The sequence below is a fragment of the Plecotus auritus genome (assembly GCF_963455305.1).
Source record: "Plecotus auritus genome assembly, chromosome: 4".
In the NCBI taxonomy this organism is placed as follows: domain Eukaryota; kingdom Metazoa; phylum Chordata; class Mammalia; order Chiroptera; family Vespertilionidae; genus Plecotus; species Plecotus auritus.
The window spans coordinates 56,121,274-56,137,375 of NC_137775.1; the positions used below are offsets into that span (position 1 = coordinate 56,121,274).

General features: G+C 36.4%; 1 protein-coding gene across 4 annotated transcripts in view; it reads left to right on the top strand.

Annotated features, from left to right (window-relative positions):
• Positions 1–16,102, top strand: part of RNGTT (RNA guanylyltransferase and 5'-phosphatase) — a 213,952-nt gene that overhangs the window by 118,787 nt on the left and 79,063 nt on the right. The window lies entirely within an intron of this gene.

The following is a 16,102-nucleotide window of genomic DNA, read 5'->3' on the forward strand; positions in this document are numbered from 1 at the left end:
ACTTCACTAAGTTTAGTCTTAAAACATAGTTATTTCTAAAATAAAAAATTAACTTTGTAAAAGTGAAAATAGATTTTATTTGAAAGTAATCCTGCCAAGTGAATTATAAATAAGATCTGATCATTATTATAATTAAATATTTTGAAATAGCCTTTTTTACTTTGAGGAAACTACCTTATGTTTGCATTTGCATAGTAAATATTTATCCATGCTTTATTAGGGTAAAATTTTAATTGTTGAATTTTATTAAGATTTTTCATAATGTTAATTTAGTTTTAATTTTTTCATTTATTGGTTAATCTTTTTAAAATGAATTTGTTTTATTTCATCTTGTTCCTAAAATTTTATTGTGTATTATATAAGTAAATACATAATAGCAACATAAGAAGTGTTTAATCAAGGAACTCATAAAGAGAAAGTAAGATGACACTGGCAGAGAAATTAAAAGTTTACCCATGCATGCTCTGAAATCCTTTTTACTTGCCAAAGGTAAACCATAGGTTTGCTTTTTTGTAGCTAATGGAGTGAAGGATATGTGATCAGTTATATGAATCCAAACTCCAGAAGATTGTCTCTTAAGTGACTGTGCATTTTTAAATAAAGAATACTTTGCACTGTGTTGAATCTTAAGTAAAAAGGGGAGTTTAATAAATCATATAGGTGTCAGTTTTAAAGAAACAGAGTATTTAATACTTTATATACTTATTAAGAGTTTATGACTTAATAGCAAAGTACAGTTTAGTCAGAACAGTTATGTGGGACCCCAAATAGTGTTTAGGTATTTTGCTCTGTGTGGTCTGATTTAATCCAAGGATAGATAGATAAATTTTTGACTATTTATAGGAATATCTCTGTCTATATCTATCTATCTATATCTATATCTCTATATATTTCATCAAGTAGTATAAAAGATTAAATAAGAGAAATAATATTGGCAACCCAGAACATCTGTACACCAGATACCTTGTCAGGGAGAAGAGTCTTGGGTTTATTACTCATCAATACTTATCCAAAAATATAATTTTTCTTAATTAATCTTTGGATAAATGTTGATATCAATATCAATTAATAGTTAATGAAGTATACATGATATAGGAATTATAGTAATGTACTATTAATATTAATAGTTAAATATTAACACATATTTTTGGGAAACTACCCCAAAACTATATTTGTATTTTAAATCTTTGGAAAAGTATTGGTAAGTAGTAAATTCAAGTTTATTCTTCCTGACAAAGTATCTGGTACATACTAGTAGATGTTCTGGGTTGCCACTTTACTGTGGAACCTGCACTGCAGTGGAGTGTAGGCTTGATATGTCTTCTGAAAGTGCCTGAGTGAAGTGCACATCACTTCTAAAACAGTGGCGGCTGAGGATTGATTCTGAGGAGGCCGCCTACATCCTTTTATATTTTTTTAAAGACACAGATGAATATGGTTCTTTGGAAATAAGACTTTAAATGAAGTAAGATTTGTTAAATTGCTTCATTGCTAATTCCTCTATTTTGCCTAATACTATATTTATAATATTTAAGCTGTATAAACCTTTGTGTGTTCCTATTATTTTCATTGAGTTTTGAAAAACCATTTTGTTTTGCTTTTCTTAAATAAATCTTTATTGTTCAGATTATTACAATAGTTCCTCTTTTTTCCCCCCAAAGCTCCCCTACACCTGGTTCCCATCCCACCCTCTGCCCTTACCTCCCCCCACTGTCCTCATCCATAGGTGTACGATTTTTGTCCAGTCTCTTCCCGTACCGCCCACACCCCTTTCCCCCCCGAGAATTGTCAGTCCGCTCCCTTTCTATGCCCCTGATTCTATTATCTTCACCAGTTTATTCTGTTCATCAGATTTTTTATTCACTTGATTTTTAGATTCACTTGCTGATAGATATGTATTTGTTGTTCATAATTTTTATCTTTACCCTTTTCTTCTTCCTCCTCTTCTTAAAGAATACCTTTCAGCATTTCATATAATACTCGTTTGGTGTTGATGAACTCCTTTAGCTTTTTCTTATCTGTGAAGCTCTTTATCTGACCTTCAATTCTGAATGGTAGGTTTGCTGGGTAGAGTAATCTTGGTTGTAGGTTCTTGCTATTCATCACTTTGAATATTTCTTGCCACACCCGTCTGGCCTGCATAGTTTCTGTTGAGAAATCAGCTGACAATTGTATGGGTGCTCCCTTGTAGGTAATTAACTGTTTTTCTCTTGCTGCTTTTAATATTCTCTCTTTGTCTTTTGCTCTTGGCATTTTAATTATGATGTGTCTTGGTATGGTCCTCTTTGGATTCCTTTTGTTTGGGGTTCTGTGCGCTTCCTGGACTTGTAAGTCTATTTCTTTCACCAGGTGGGGAAGTTTTCGATCATTATTTCTTCAAATAGGTTTTCAGTGTCTTGCTCTCTCTCTTCTTCTGGCACCCCCATAATTCTGATGTTGGTATGCTTGAAGTTGTCCCAGAGGCTCCTTATACTATCTTCAACTTTTTGGATTCTTTTTTCTTTTTGCTTTTCCAGTTGGGTGTTTTTTGCTTCTTTGTATTTCAAATCTTTGACTTGATTCTTGCGATCCTCTAGTCTGCTGTTGGATCTTTGTCTATTATTTTTTATTTCAGTGAGTGTATGCTTAATTTCTAATTGGTCCTTTTTCATATCCTCGAGGGTCTCGCTAAATTTATCGGCCTTTTCTAGAAAATTGAAAAACCTTTTAACTGTGGTTTTGAATTCTATATCCAGTCATTTGCTTTCCTCCATTTCTTTCATTTGTGACATGTTTCTTTGTCTCCACATTTTGGCTGCTTCTCTGAGTTGATAGAGTGGCTTTGTGTGCTAGGTGTCCTCTAGGGCCCAGTGGCTCAGCCTCCCCAGTTACCTGAGATGGACACTCTTGGTGCGTCCCTTTGTGGGCTGTGTGCACAGTTTTGTTGTAGTTAAGCCTTGATTGTTGTTGGTATCATTGGGAGGAATTGACCTCCAGGCCACTTGGCTGTGAGGATCAGCTGTGTCTACGTTGGGAGAACTTCTGTGCTGGAGACACCCTTATGAGACAAGACTTGCTTCAGTGGAGCTTTGGTGCTCACTGAGTCTGCCCCCTGAGTGTGTCCCTTATGGATCTAAGGAGTTGTAATCTGGATGGTCCTACTCTGACCCCTGGGTATCCTGGCTCTTGGATCTCCAAGGAGGTGCTAATTTAGCCTCTGCCTGAGGCCACCCAGCAAGAGCTATGGAGAGATCTACAGATTCCTCCTCTTTGTTTGGGTTTTGGAAGTGCCCAGATGAGGCCCAGCTGTGAAGCAATGCAAGCCGCTGCGGGGCCTTGGGCCTTCTTTTGGATGTTCTGGGTCTCACTGACTTAGCTGCAGTTTGTTAGGTAAGTTTAGAATTCAAAGGACCAGGCCATTCATATGCAAAAGCCTCTGCGCTCAGCTTGGATGGGGCGGAGTCTCAGGGTGGAGCAAACAGCAATGGCTTCCCATCAGCCCTGCCCTAAGAGGCCCCTGGATCTCAGTGTCCCGCGGGAATCGCTGCAAGCACCTCTGAGAGAAAGCTGCCCTCCAGTTCCACCCGCTGCCAGACAGTCCATTTTCTCCCCGTATTTGTCTGGGTCCCCAGAGTCTCGCCCGGAAGTGGAGTTCAGAGCATTCGGGAGCTTTTGTCTCCCTCCCGATTGAGAAAGCCAGCTCAGTTGCCAGCCTACTCCGCGGGCGCCTCCGTACCTCTGCCTTCCGCAGCTCCTCTGAGTCTCAGTATGCTTTTCTCTTTCCTTCTAGTTGTAGAATTTCCACTCAGCCAGCCTTCCTGTGGTTCTGGATGATGTCCATTTTGTCTTTTAGTTGTAGTTTTGAAATTGTTGTGCGAGGCAGCAGTTTAGGTGTTTACCTAGCAGTTTAGGTGTTTACCTATTCCGCCATCTTGGTTTCTCCCCTTGTTTTGCTTTTTACAGATAATTATTAGCAGTACTTAAAAGCTACATGTTGCTAAATTATAGAATGGCCATTTTTCTACCAAGCAATAATGATAATATTAATATTTTTCCTACAATTTTTCATTGCTATTAAGTATAGTAAAATATAATTCAGTTTACTAGTTTGGCATTTAGCTTTGCTTTTATTCTTAGTATGTTTTAAAAATATATTTTGTTCTTTGGAAATAAGACTTGAAGTGAAGTCTTATTGGACTCCTTACTTCAGTAATGGGTCCCTTAATTTGTGTAGATTTTATTTCTCATCTTCTGTCTTACTAAGACATTTAACAGCTTTATACATCCTCCTCATCACTTCCAGTAAGCCTCAGTCTGAAATCATCAGCATTGTGGATCAGTATTTTGTTCTGTGTAATGTCAAAGTGACCACTATCTCTGAAAATATAAAAAAGACAGATAATAAGAAGTGGTAAGGATATGAAGAAATTGGAGCCTTCAGCCACTCTGGCAGTTCCTCAGATTGTTAAGGATAGGCTTACCATATGACCAAGCAATTCTACTCTCAGGTAAATACCCAGGACAAATGAAAACATATATCCACAGAAAAGTGTATATATAATACTTCTTAGCAACATTTTTCATAATAGCCAAAGTTGGAAACAACCCAAATATCCACCAACTGACAAATGGATAAACATGCAAACAAATAGCTCTTTTATTCACCAGACGAATGTAGTGGATCCTATTACGCAAAGGAGTTCTGGAATTTTATAACTTGAATTTTAGTTCTAGATCTGCCACCCTTTACTTAGGTTACTTAATCTCTGTGTTGCTTCTTTCTACAACTGTTTAATGTGGATAATAGAAGTGCCTACCTCTTGTGGGAATTTAATGAGAATACATAAAACATTTAGACCACTGCATGTTGCATAACAACTACATATTAATTATTAAGAAAAAATGACCACTGTCTTTGTGGATTATACTGGGGCAGAGAGTGGGAGAGTTGATGTTGAGAGTGTAAATTGGTACAGGTATACGTCCATGAGGTATACTATTAATCATGCCAGGCAAAGGCAAATATCTTCTGACAATACCTCAAGTTGGTATAGAGACAAAAGTATTTGCCATCTTGTAGTTGTATATAAGATTTCAGGCTGTGTTGACTTGCTTCATTAAAGATGAAGCTCATCTGAAACAGCAGCTATAAGTTGATCTCACAACCTGATTAAATTTGTGATAATTCATAATCATTTTTCATGATCTCCCACTTTCTATATAGGCTAAAGAGGTAAATTGAATGGATGTGTGTTCAATATGCTCACCCTGGCATCTATTTAAGTCTTTGATGGTGGCATTAATCTCTGCACCTCTCTTGGGGGTGGGGATGTATTATTACTTTTGCTTTACATCCTTGGCAGGGAGAACAAGCTAGGAGCTTTCATTTGGCTTTTCCTAGCAAAATGATGCCTACTCCATGGGTCAGAAATTCTCCCAGTTGCCAAGTATTTCTCCTCCAGTTATACATTCAGGAACTGGAAAATAACCACAGGTTATAGCCATGAACATACTATCCCACTTAGTTTTAACCTTGAGCCAGAAATGCATTTATCACCTGATCACCCTAAACTCATTGACTGACAGACCATGCTGGCATTTTGGGTGCTTGGCAATTAGTGTCTGTTTAAAGTAAGTGTCTGGTAATCTCTGGTCAGTTTGAGTAGTCCCTTTTTCCATGGCACCATCACTCTAGCAAATGCTGATGGTCCTTTGAAGAACAATTGGAGGGAGATTTATAGCACATTTTTGGTGTAAAAAGGCAGATAGTAATTATTAGGGTTTGCTGGCCATATAATCTTTGTCTGAACTACTGTACTCCACCAATCTAGTGCAAAAATGTATATAGACAATATGTGAATGAATGAACGTGGCTGTGTTCCAATAAAACTTTACTTACAGAAATGTGTCAGATCAGATACGGTCTGTGGGCTGTAGTTTGCCAACAGCAAATTTATACAATAATCCTTGTTTATACTTGTGGTAGTGTTTCAAGATCCTTTTTCAAGGGGACTTGGCCTCTTTTCCTTCTGTCAAGAGGCTCAGGTCTCAACAAGATCAGGTCTGTGCACTTGAAGTTGAGAAATGCTAGCTTAATAGTAAGCATGATGAAATAAGTAGAATCGACTACATAATTTTACTTTACCTCCTATTGAAAATATATGAAATGAAAAGTCCTCTTACTCTGCTGACTAGAGTATTTTTTTTCTTTTGCTCAGATTTATTTAAAAGATAGAATGGTGAATTCTATTTCTCATGCTTATTTGAACTGGTGTTATTATTTTTAAGAAATAAATTATAGTGGTAAAATATCTAGAGTGTTGAAAATAATGTTCTTGCATAAGAAAAGATTGAGTCAGTAAGAATATAGCTAATAAAAACTTCATGGGGGAAAAGTCTTACTTCTCTGAGCAAAGCCTTTTTCTTTTTTTCTCGCTCTGCCTCTATTTTGGAATGAAATGTTTGACTTTTATTTACATTTTATTAAAAATTATTTTAAATAAGTGAAACTAGAGATGAAACACCAATGTAACCAGTATTATTATGTAGTATACCTAATGACTAAGCTGTTTGGCTATAGCTGGGGCTTTAACAGTGACTATTTTCATCTTTTAGCAACTGGCCCAGAGTAACGGCTTTGGTTATCTTATTTGAAAATATTCTCATCATCTAAACATATTTTAAGATAAATGCTTTCCCAGACCATTTACCAAAAATAAATACCATAGTCAAAGCACCTGAGTGAGTAGTAGGAGAAGAGGGACAAGTGGTTTTAAAACATATGCTTATGACCTCACTGGAGTCAAATTACTTTCTTTCACTTATTAATTTACTAAAGAGAAATTGGTATCACCTTTGTTTCATCATTTGGTTCTTTGGAGTTTAACTTTTATTTTTATTCATTTTAAATTATTGTTTACAGTGAAAATATTTTGCTTGTGTCCTTTGTTCTAATGTATATTTTCCTTAGAAACTTGCAATTTCTCTAAGTTTATGGTTTGAGAAGCTTGTTACCTGGTAGATATCTCTGGGGAATATTGTGTGGATTAAATACTAGTTAAATTGCTACTTTGAATCATATTGAAGGTGGTGGGGAGAGAACTAATCCAAATAACTTCACAGTATTTGACTATAGACTCTTGAGGGGTAGGTGGAGAGAACTGCAAATAAGTTTTTTTTTTTTTTAATTAAAAAAATTGATTTCAGAGAGAAAGGGAGAGGCAGAGAGAGAGAGAGATAGAGATCAATGATGAGAAAGAATCATTGATCAGCTGCCTCCTGCATGTTCCCCTACTGGGGATCAAGCCCACAACTTGGGCATGTGCCCTGATTGGGAATAAGACCATGACCTCCTGGTTCATAGGTCAATACTTAACCTCTGAGCCACACTGGCCAGGTCAAACAAGTCTTTTTTAGTGATTGTTTTTTACAGTGCTTTGGGTTTAGAATTTCTCTTATAACCATGCATGATTTATTTCAAGAATATTTGGGGAGGGGGCTTTAAACGTTTTCAGTTATTCTGCCCTTATCTAATTTAAATTTAACAGCATTTATATATTACAATATTCATTTTTTTCTTTTCCTTCATTTTCACTTTCTTGTTCAGATTCATTTGTTCTTTGGATAGTCATTTCTTAAGTATTTTTCTCAGATGGAGCCACATAGGTTATTACTTTGAATTCTTGCATATCTGCAAATATCTTTTTCTTGATAGGTTAATATGTCTTACTTGAGTATAGAATTCTTGAGGTGCAGTTGTTTTCTCTTTTTTTAATTGCCTTTTGGCTCCAGTGATAAAGATGAGAAATCTAGCGTCAGTTTGGTGTTTTGTTTTTTTTTTATCTCTTTTTGGGTTTCCTTGCTCTTATTTTTCTTTATTGGCTTACTAGAGGCCCAGTGCACAAAATTCATGCACTGGTAGGGTCCCTAGCGGCTGCTGGCTGGGTACTCCCTCCCTTCCCCAGCCGGCCCCACCCCCTGGTTTAACTCCCAGATGAACTCCCTGTCGAAGGGACAGTTTGCATACTACACTTCTATTATATAGGATTGGGGATCAAGTCTGGTTGTTGGAGTGCTGTAAATGATGGCAGTCCACACAAGATGGAAAAATAGGTGTTCTTTATCCCAGTGCATGGGTTAGGTAGAAGCTTCTAGGTTCCTGCAATAAACAACTAGGGAAAGCCTCTCTGTGTTGCTTACTCTGTACATTCTTCCACCTCACACCTCAGACATTTCATTCTTAGCTCCTAGCAGGCCAGGAAGGTTAGGCTCCTCAACTGGTCTAATGTTCACATTATCTTTAGGATTTTCACAGATTTTTGTGGGGTGTGCTTGTCCCAGGATTTGCTAATTTTTAGTCTTCATCTTGGGGCTCTTTCTAGGGTATGGAGGAGAAAGCTACAAATCACTTCTCTTGCCAGGGAGCCCTTAAATTCCATACCTCACTTTTAACCTAGAAGACAGTTGGCTTAAAAGGCTGCTAATTTGGAGTTCCATATGAGGAGTCAGACATATTTAAATCATCACCTTCCTAAGACCCTTAATCTTTTTAATATTCAAGTAGTCTTTTTCTTATGTTTTTTTAAACTTTCATTATTTATTTATTTTTTTTAAATTTAATTTCTTGTTTTACAAATTTTGATCACAAAAATATTCCTGAACAATCTTTCTTCCTTCCCCTTCCCCCGGAAGTCAGCTGGACTGCTATAACAGAATACCATAGACTGCGTGGCTTAACAAACATGTGTTTCCCACAGCCTGGGGGCTGAAAGTCTGAGGTCAGCGTGGCAGCATAGCTGGGTTTCCGGAAAGAGCCTCTTCTGGGTTGCTCACTTCTCATTGTATCCTTACATGGCAGAGTAAGAGAGCGCTAGCTTTCTGATCCCTTCTTATAAGGGCACTAAACTTATTCATGAGGGTAAAACCTCCCAAAGATTTACCTCAGAATGTCATCACATTGGGAATTAGATTTCAACATAAGAACTCTGAGAACCCAAACATTCACTCTGTAACAGAAGAAGTAGAGATTTTCCTTGTGGTCTAATACTAAGTGTGCTGTTTTAACTTATCATCATCCTTAAGTTTGTCAAAGGCCTTTTAAACCCATATTCTCCTACAGTCCTGACCCTAGAGAGAGACTGTGTCTTTTGAGCCTCCCGTGTATAACAAGAGATTCAGTCTGCTCTTCAGTCATTCGCCTGCTTCTCTTGCTCTTTGTCAGTATAATTTTTGACTTTGGATGTAAGTAATGTGCATTGTGTTTTTATTTTTTCTTTACATATATTTCAAACATTTTGTTGGAATTTGTTTTAATTATTTAATCAGATTTTTAACAATTATTTAAACTCATCCCTATTTTAACTGGCTCTGGTGCTCATTGATTCCTTGACTTTATTTTTTTCCCCCCAGAAATTTTCTCTCAGTTCAAGTACATTTTCATATAATGTTTTTAACAAGTATGCTTATGTAGTAGTTTCTCATGACCAGAAATCTTTTTGTTATGGATTAATTTGCAAAAAAAAAGTATTACCTTAATGTTAGAGGGAAATAAAAGGTGACATTACAATAGCTGTCATGGATTTATGTATTTATTAACATTGTAAAAGTTACTAATGTTATTTATTTTTTCTAAGAAACTTTTTTTCAGACAGTATAAAAAACATGTTTGCTTTTAGAATTTTTATAATGTCTTTAGATCATCAGAAACCTATATATTGTCCTTAAAAAGTAGAGATTTCCTAAGTTTGTATTGTATTCATAAAGGGGAGTTATTTTCTGTGATATTACATTCGTCTACTGCAGAAACAATTGTATAATTATGGATGGAATTTTTTAAATTAGCAATTTGTTACAGTTTGTTGTGTTAGGATTGGCCTGAGGTACTTATGAAGTTACCACATATTTATTGCTAAACATTGTGCATTCAAATTTTTGTTTATATCTTAAGGGTAAAAAGAGGAAAGATTTGAGCAACTGTGCATTTCTCAGTTAAAATCAATTATGGAATAAATTAACTAGCTTTGTTATTAAAATAATTGCAAAATAATTAGTAATAAAATTACATTCTTTTAACTTTCACAGTCTGTTTTGAACCAAGCCATTTAATTTGGTTTAAAGAGTTAATTATGGCAGCAGGATATTTAATATCCTCTAGCATATGACAGATTCAAAATATAAATATGGTAATTTATTGTAAAAAGAAAGCTAGGGCACATCATTGTTAAGGCAGTCCTTTTATCTCTAGAAAATGGAACTCATATTAAGCTTTGAATCTCATGGGAGAAAATATGGGGGGAGGGTATGGAAGGAGCTTATCTTGTTCTTTGTGTTCATCAGAAAAGTATCGTAGTAAACTGGACTTCTAAGTGTTAAATAATGGGATAGTATAAATAATTATGATCCAAGGTTTTTTGCAAAGCTACATATAGTAGTGGTGCTAGTGGTTGATTTCAATATTTAATTTTATTACATTGGCACCTATTATTTATGACCTTTGTTTTAAAAATTATACTTAATTGTAGGAAATGCATATCACTATGTAGCAGCAATTTAAGCTTTATGTTTTCTAAATGCACATATACTATATCATCATTGTCCAATGTAAACACTGCAGATTTAACAATTGTATTTATAATAAATTGCCACCTTATATTCTTTTAATTAGAAACCTCTGTAAACTGGAAATTTTATATATCTACAGCTCAAAGATACTTCATGTTTATATTGATACACAGAAGCCATTGCAAGTATCAGGCAGGTTTTTAGTCATCAAAGGAAGTCTAGATTATGTAGCTTTTTAAAAAAGTACATTATATTTTCATTTTAATTATTTGAAAATTGATCATCTAAATTATATGTAAGTATCAAGAATATTTTCACTGACCATTATACAATTTTATGAGCTTCTCAAATATCAGATTTACCCCTTATGGATACTATTGTAATTTTTATAAGTAGAGCTGGAATATGTATTATTTAAATTTAAAAATTGCTTGGACGTCTGAATATGGGTTTATTTGAGAGAGTATCGGCCATATTACATAGTCCCAGGGGATTTTAGAATAAATTAACTGTAAATTACATGAATTCATTACTAAGAAACAAAGACCTTTATTCATCTTTTCAGGATCTAATTTATAAAAACAATCACTATCCTACTTGTCTTCCATTTACTTTTTAGATTTTCAGCATAGCAAGAAGCAGTGCTAGTTATAACTGATTAATCACTATTCGGTAAGCATTTATTGAAAACCATTATGTGCAAACTAGGATGGTAGGTGCTGGGGATAAAAAGATGGATAAGTCCTACTCTGAAGAGATAAGTAGCTTGAGTGAGGAGGCAGATATACTAGTAAACACCAAAGTGACAAGTGCTGTACTATCAGTGTGAATAAAATACTCCAGGAGCCCAGATAATCCTATATTACATATAAAAATATTTTAATTGTCAGTTATAGCACAAAGAAGTTTCCACAGAAAATGGTTTATTTGAATAGAAGTTTGTAAATACGTAGGCATGGCATTCAAGACATAAAATATAGTCTGAAAGAGGTTATGAAATCACGTGCAACATTTATTGAATAACTAGAGTTTACTGTATGGCACTGGAGGTTGGAATAAATAGGCCAGGACCAGATTGCAATAGATCAAGAGTAAAAAGTATCAAGAGTAAAGTCAGAATAAATAATTAGGACTAACTTGTAGAGTTAGTAAAGATTATAAAAAGAATTGATATTTGTATTTTAGAAAATAACTGGCTAGAAGATAGAGGTTGCCAAAATATTCCAATCAGTTTCACAAGCCAAAAACCTACTAAATCATCTTTGTCTCCTTTGTGTGGTTATTTAATGAAATTCTGTCAGTTTTACTTCCTAGATATTGCTTAAAATTTTGACATTCCCTTGTTCCATAGACATGATCAAACTAGCATTCTATTACCTGAACTACTCCAGTAGTCTCTAACTGGTCCTACTGTGCTACCCTTTTTCTCATCTAGTACATTGTTTGACAATATTTAGTAGGCATTACTAGAAGTCTGCCAGCTTCCCTTCCCCCTTTTTAAGTTCCTGTTTGTCTAGTGTAGTAGGTTGAATTGTGTCCTTCGAAAAGGTAAGATGAATGCTCTGGCACCTGTGCTTGTGACCCTCCTTGGAAATAGGGTCTTTGTAGATGTAATTAAAGTGTAAGTTAAGATGAGGTCATACTGGCGTAGGGTGGGCCCCTTAGTCCAGTATGACTGTTGTAATAAAAGGAGATCATAAGAGGAAAAGAGATACAGAGATGCATGAGGAGAGAATGCTGTGGATGATGGAGGCAAAGATTGAAGTGCTGCAGCTATAAGCCAAGGAATGCCAAGGATTGCTAGCAAACCACCAGAAGTTAGGAATAGGCAAGAAAAGATTCTCTGTGCAGGTTTCAGAGGGAGCTCTGTCAACATCTTGATTTCAGACTTCTAGCTTCTAGAACTGTGAGACAATAAATTTCTGTTGTTTTAAGCCACCCCATTTGTGGTACATATTTTGTTAGAGAAGCCTTAGGAACCTAATACACCTGGTATATATAGTTTTATCCTTTAATCTCTTTCCTTATATTTTAGGTTTATCTCTTGTAAACAGTATTTAACTAGATTTATTATTTTTTGGTTATGCTTTACCAGTATCTTTGGTATGGAGTATTTTATTTATTTGTACTTATTTTTATTTATATATATGATTTTTTTTTTGCCATCTTATTTTGTGTTATTTGTCCTACCTTTTCTATACTTATTTTTCGCTTCTTCCTTTCTTTTATTTAGATTTTTTTCTCTCTTTTTTTTCTCCTGCTCAATTTGAAATTTTGTTTTTTTGGTGGTTACTCTTTCAGTGGTTACAGGTCCGGCATTATTTCACCTAATAAACTTTAGCTTTTAGACTGAGGGAAGTAGTATGGGTTTGGTATGTTTTTTTTTTTTTTTATTATTGAAACCTGGACCTGCTGGACATTATAAGACTTTGGGTCTTGTCTTATTTAGGCCTCCTGTTTTAGCAGGCCTACCTTGACACACTCCAGCAGGGAAAGGAGATGCTGCCTTGTTATTGCTAGGTGGGAGTGGAGGCCCTTTGTAAAACATGAGTGGGGGGAAATGGAGGGTGCCCCTTGTTTCTGCTGGGCAGGGTTGTAAGTTTCAGAATCCCCATGTGGCTTCTCCACTGACACTGTGTTGGAAGCAGGGTAGCAGGATAGCCTAGTTGGTGGTGAAAGTCCTGATCCTTCTAGACCACTCCAACGAGAGATGGAGGGGTTCCTCTTTATTGCAGGGTGGGTGTGGAAGTCTCATTTCTCTCCATGGTCTTCACTTATATTGTGGTTGGAGGTGTTTCATATTCCTTGGCTCCCCAATCAGCTTTCTCTTTTCATATCCTGGCCGGGTTTTGGGATTCTTTGTTATAGTCTGTGAGGATGGAAGTCTAGGCTTCTCACTTGGCTTCTGCTGTGAGGGCTGGGAATGGTCAGGTGTTCTTTTTTTGTTTGTTTTTTAATCCTCACCCGAGGAAAGATAGAATGTATTGTATTGAACAATAACTTCAGTATTTTCCTATAATTTCTATTATTTATTGATTTTTAAATTTTATTTTAGAGAGAGAGAAACATTGATTGGCTTCCTTCTGTATGTGTCCCCACTGGGGATCAAACCCACAACTGAGGTATGTGCCCTGACTGGGAATTGAACCCTCAATTTTTTGGTTAATGGGATGATGCTCCAACCAACTGAGCCACCCAGCCAGGGCTATGGGCAGTTTTTTTATGTAGTGTTGCACTAGAGTAGAGTGATAAATATCTGAAAGTTTTCTGTTTGGCTAGGTTGCCTCTTTCCTGTATAGAGAGAGAAGGCTTTCTGGGGGCATTTTCTTGGGCAATGTCCCATTGACATTTATGGCTTCCTGTTTTCCCTAGTACTCAGTCTGAAATATATGAAACAAAAAGAACATCCAAGTTCATTACAATCTGTTCCTTGGGCCCTGAGCTCCCTAGTTGGACCGCCTTCTTCTCTCTACCTTTTAGAGTTTTATATATTTTTTATATATAAACTAGAGGCCCAATGCACAAAAATTCATGCAAGAGCAGGCCTTCCTTCTCCCGGTTGCTGGCACCGGCTTCCCTCCAGCACCCGGGACCTGGACTTCTCTCCTCCGGCCACCAGCAGGCACCTGGGACCCAGGCTGGCTTCCCTCTGGCCCCGGCTTCATCAGGAAGGACATCCAGAATGACATCCGGTCTAATTAGCATATTACCCTTTTATTATTATAGATGTCATTGGTTTTTAGTTATACTTAGTGGTAGAAATAGAGAAAAGTTTGTCTACTCCATCTTCCTGGAAGAAGTCCCAGAAACATATCATTTAATTTACAGAAATTTAATTAGGCATAACCTTTTAAGAACTGTTGACTCTGTAGTTGCTCACTAATTGCTTATTGAGTTGAATCAAAAGTGATGCATATGTCTTTGAAAGACCAGTCGGGAGCTGAAAACCAGGATTACAGGCTTTATTAGGGGAAAAACCTGCTGGGCTGTCTCGCAAGGGGAGAACAGCAACCTGTGCAGAGGTGAGCACACCTTTTGAGGGGAGGAATGGGAAGGAATGGGGGCTTAGGGTACTCGGCGTGCGCTGATTGGTGGCTTGATGTATGGTCCATATAAGGTACTTAGGGACAAGGGCTTAGGGCAGTGGTCAGCAAACTCATTAGTCAACAGAGCCAAATATCAACAGTACAACGATTGAAATTTCTTTTGAGAGCCAAATTTTTTAAACTTAAACTACTTCTAACGCCACTTCTTCAAAATAGACTCGCCCAGGCCATGGTATTTTGTGGAAGAGCCACACTCAAGGGGCCAAAGAGCCGCATGTGACTCACGAGCCGCAGTTTGCTGACCACAGGTTTAGGGTATTTGGCAGGTGCTGATTGGTGGTTCAGAGTATAGTCCATATAGGATACATGGTTAGGCACTCAGGTATTTCCGGGCTGCAGGTAACGTCATACTCCGCCCACCAGTTGGGAGAAGGGAGGATCTATCAGTCTTAATCTATGATATCTGTGAATTGAGAAAAAGAAGATGCAAATATAATAAATACCTGCAACATTTCTACTAAGTTAGTTTTCAAATATATCAGTGTATGTACTTCTTAGTAAACATCATTTGTGGTTTAGGTTAGGAAAGGTAGAATGTATTGTTTTGGACAATAACTTCAGTCTTTTTTTATGAAATCTGTTGTTAACTGGAAACTGGTTCTATTATGTTAAATTCATTTTGGGCAGTCATTTATATTTTAATTTTGTTGTGCTGTGGATTGTTAAAGGGGCCTGACTTTTCTTACAAAACCATAGATCACTTCTGGAGCTGGTGAGCTGGTCAAAACATCTATTCTAAATTATAAGTTGTCTTTTATTATTAATTAGAAAGTTACTCCATGCCCTTTGAAAGGTGAAGGTCAGATGTGTCAGGTGATTTTCAACAAATACTATTAGAGTATTCAGTTCAGATTTTATTTTTTAATATTTTTATTGATTTCAGAGAGTAAGGGATAGGGAGGGAGAGAGATAGAAACATCAATGAGAGAGAATCATCGGTTGGCTGCCTCCTACATGCCCCCTGCTGGGGATCGAGCCCACAACCCAGGCATGTGCCCTGACTGGAAATCCAACCATGACCTTGACCTCCTGGTTCATAGGTCGACACTCAACCACTAATCCACTCCGGCTGGGCTTCAGTTCAGATTTTAAAAAGCACTTTTTAAAAAGTTTAAATTTTAATTTGACTGAATGTTTGTATCATTGTCTATTTTCACACTATTTTACCCAGTAAATAGTATTTCATGAGGAGAGACCATTATCTCCATTTTACAGATAAGAAAATGGAAAAATGTCATTTACTTTATGACTTATCCAAGAGCATTCAGTGAATTGAGATTATAACTGGAGCAATAGACCAAGATTGGAACTTTAAATATTTTTTTTACCACCATCAGTCCAGTAGACCATGCCAGTAACCAAATTAAATTTATATATCTTTCAAAATGAGAGCAAGGGAGGAAAAAGGGTTATCCAATTTGAACGTTAACATCAGACATGGTCCGTAAATATCTAAT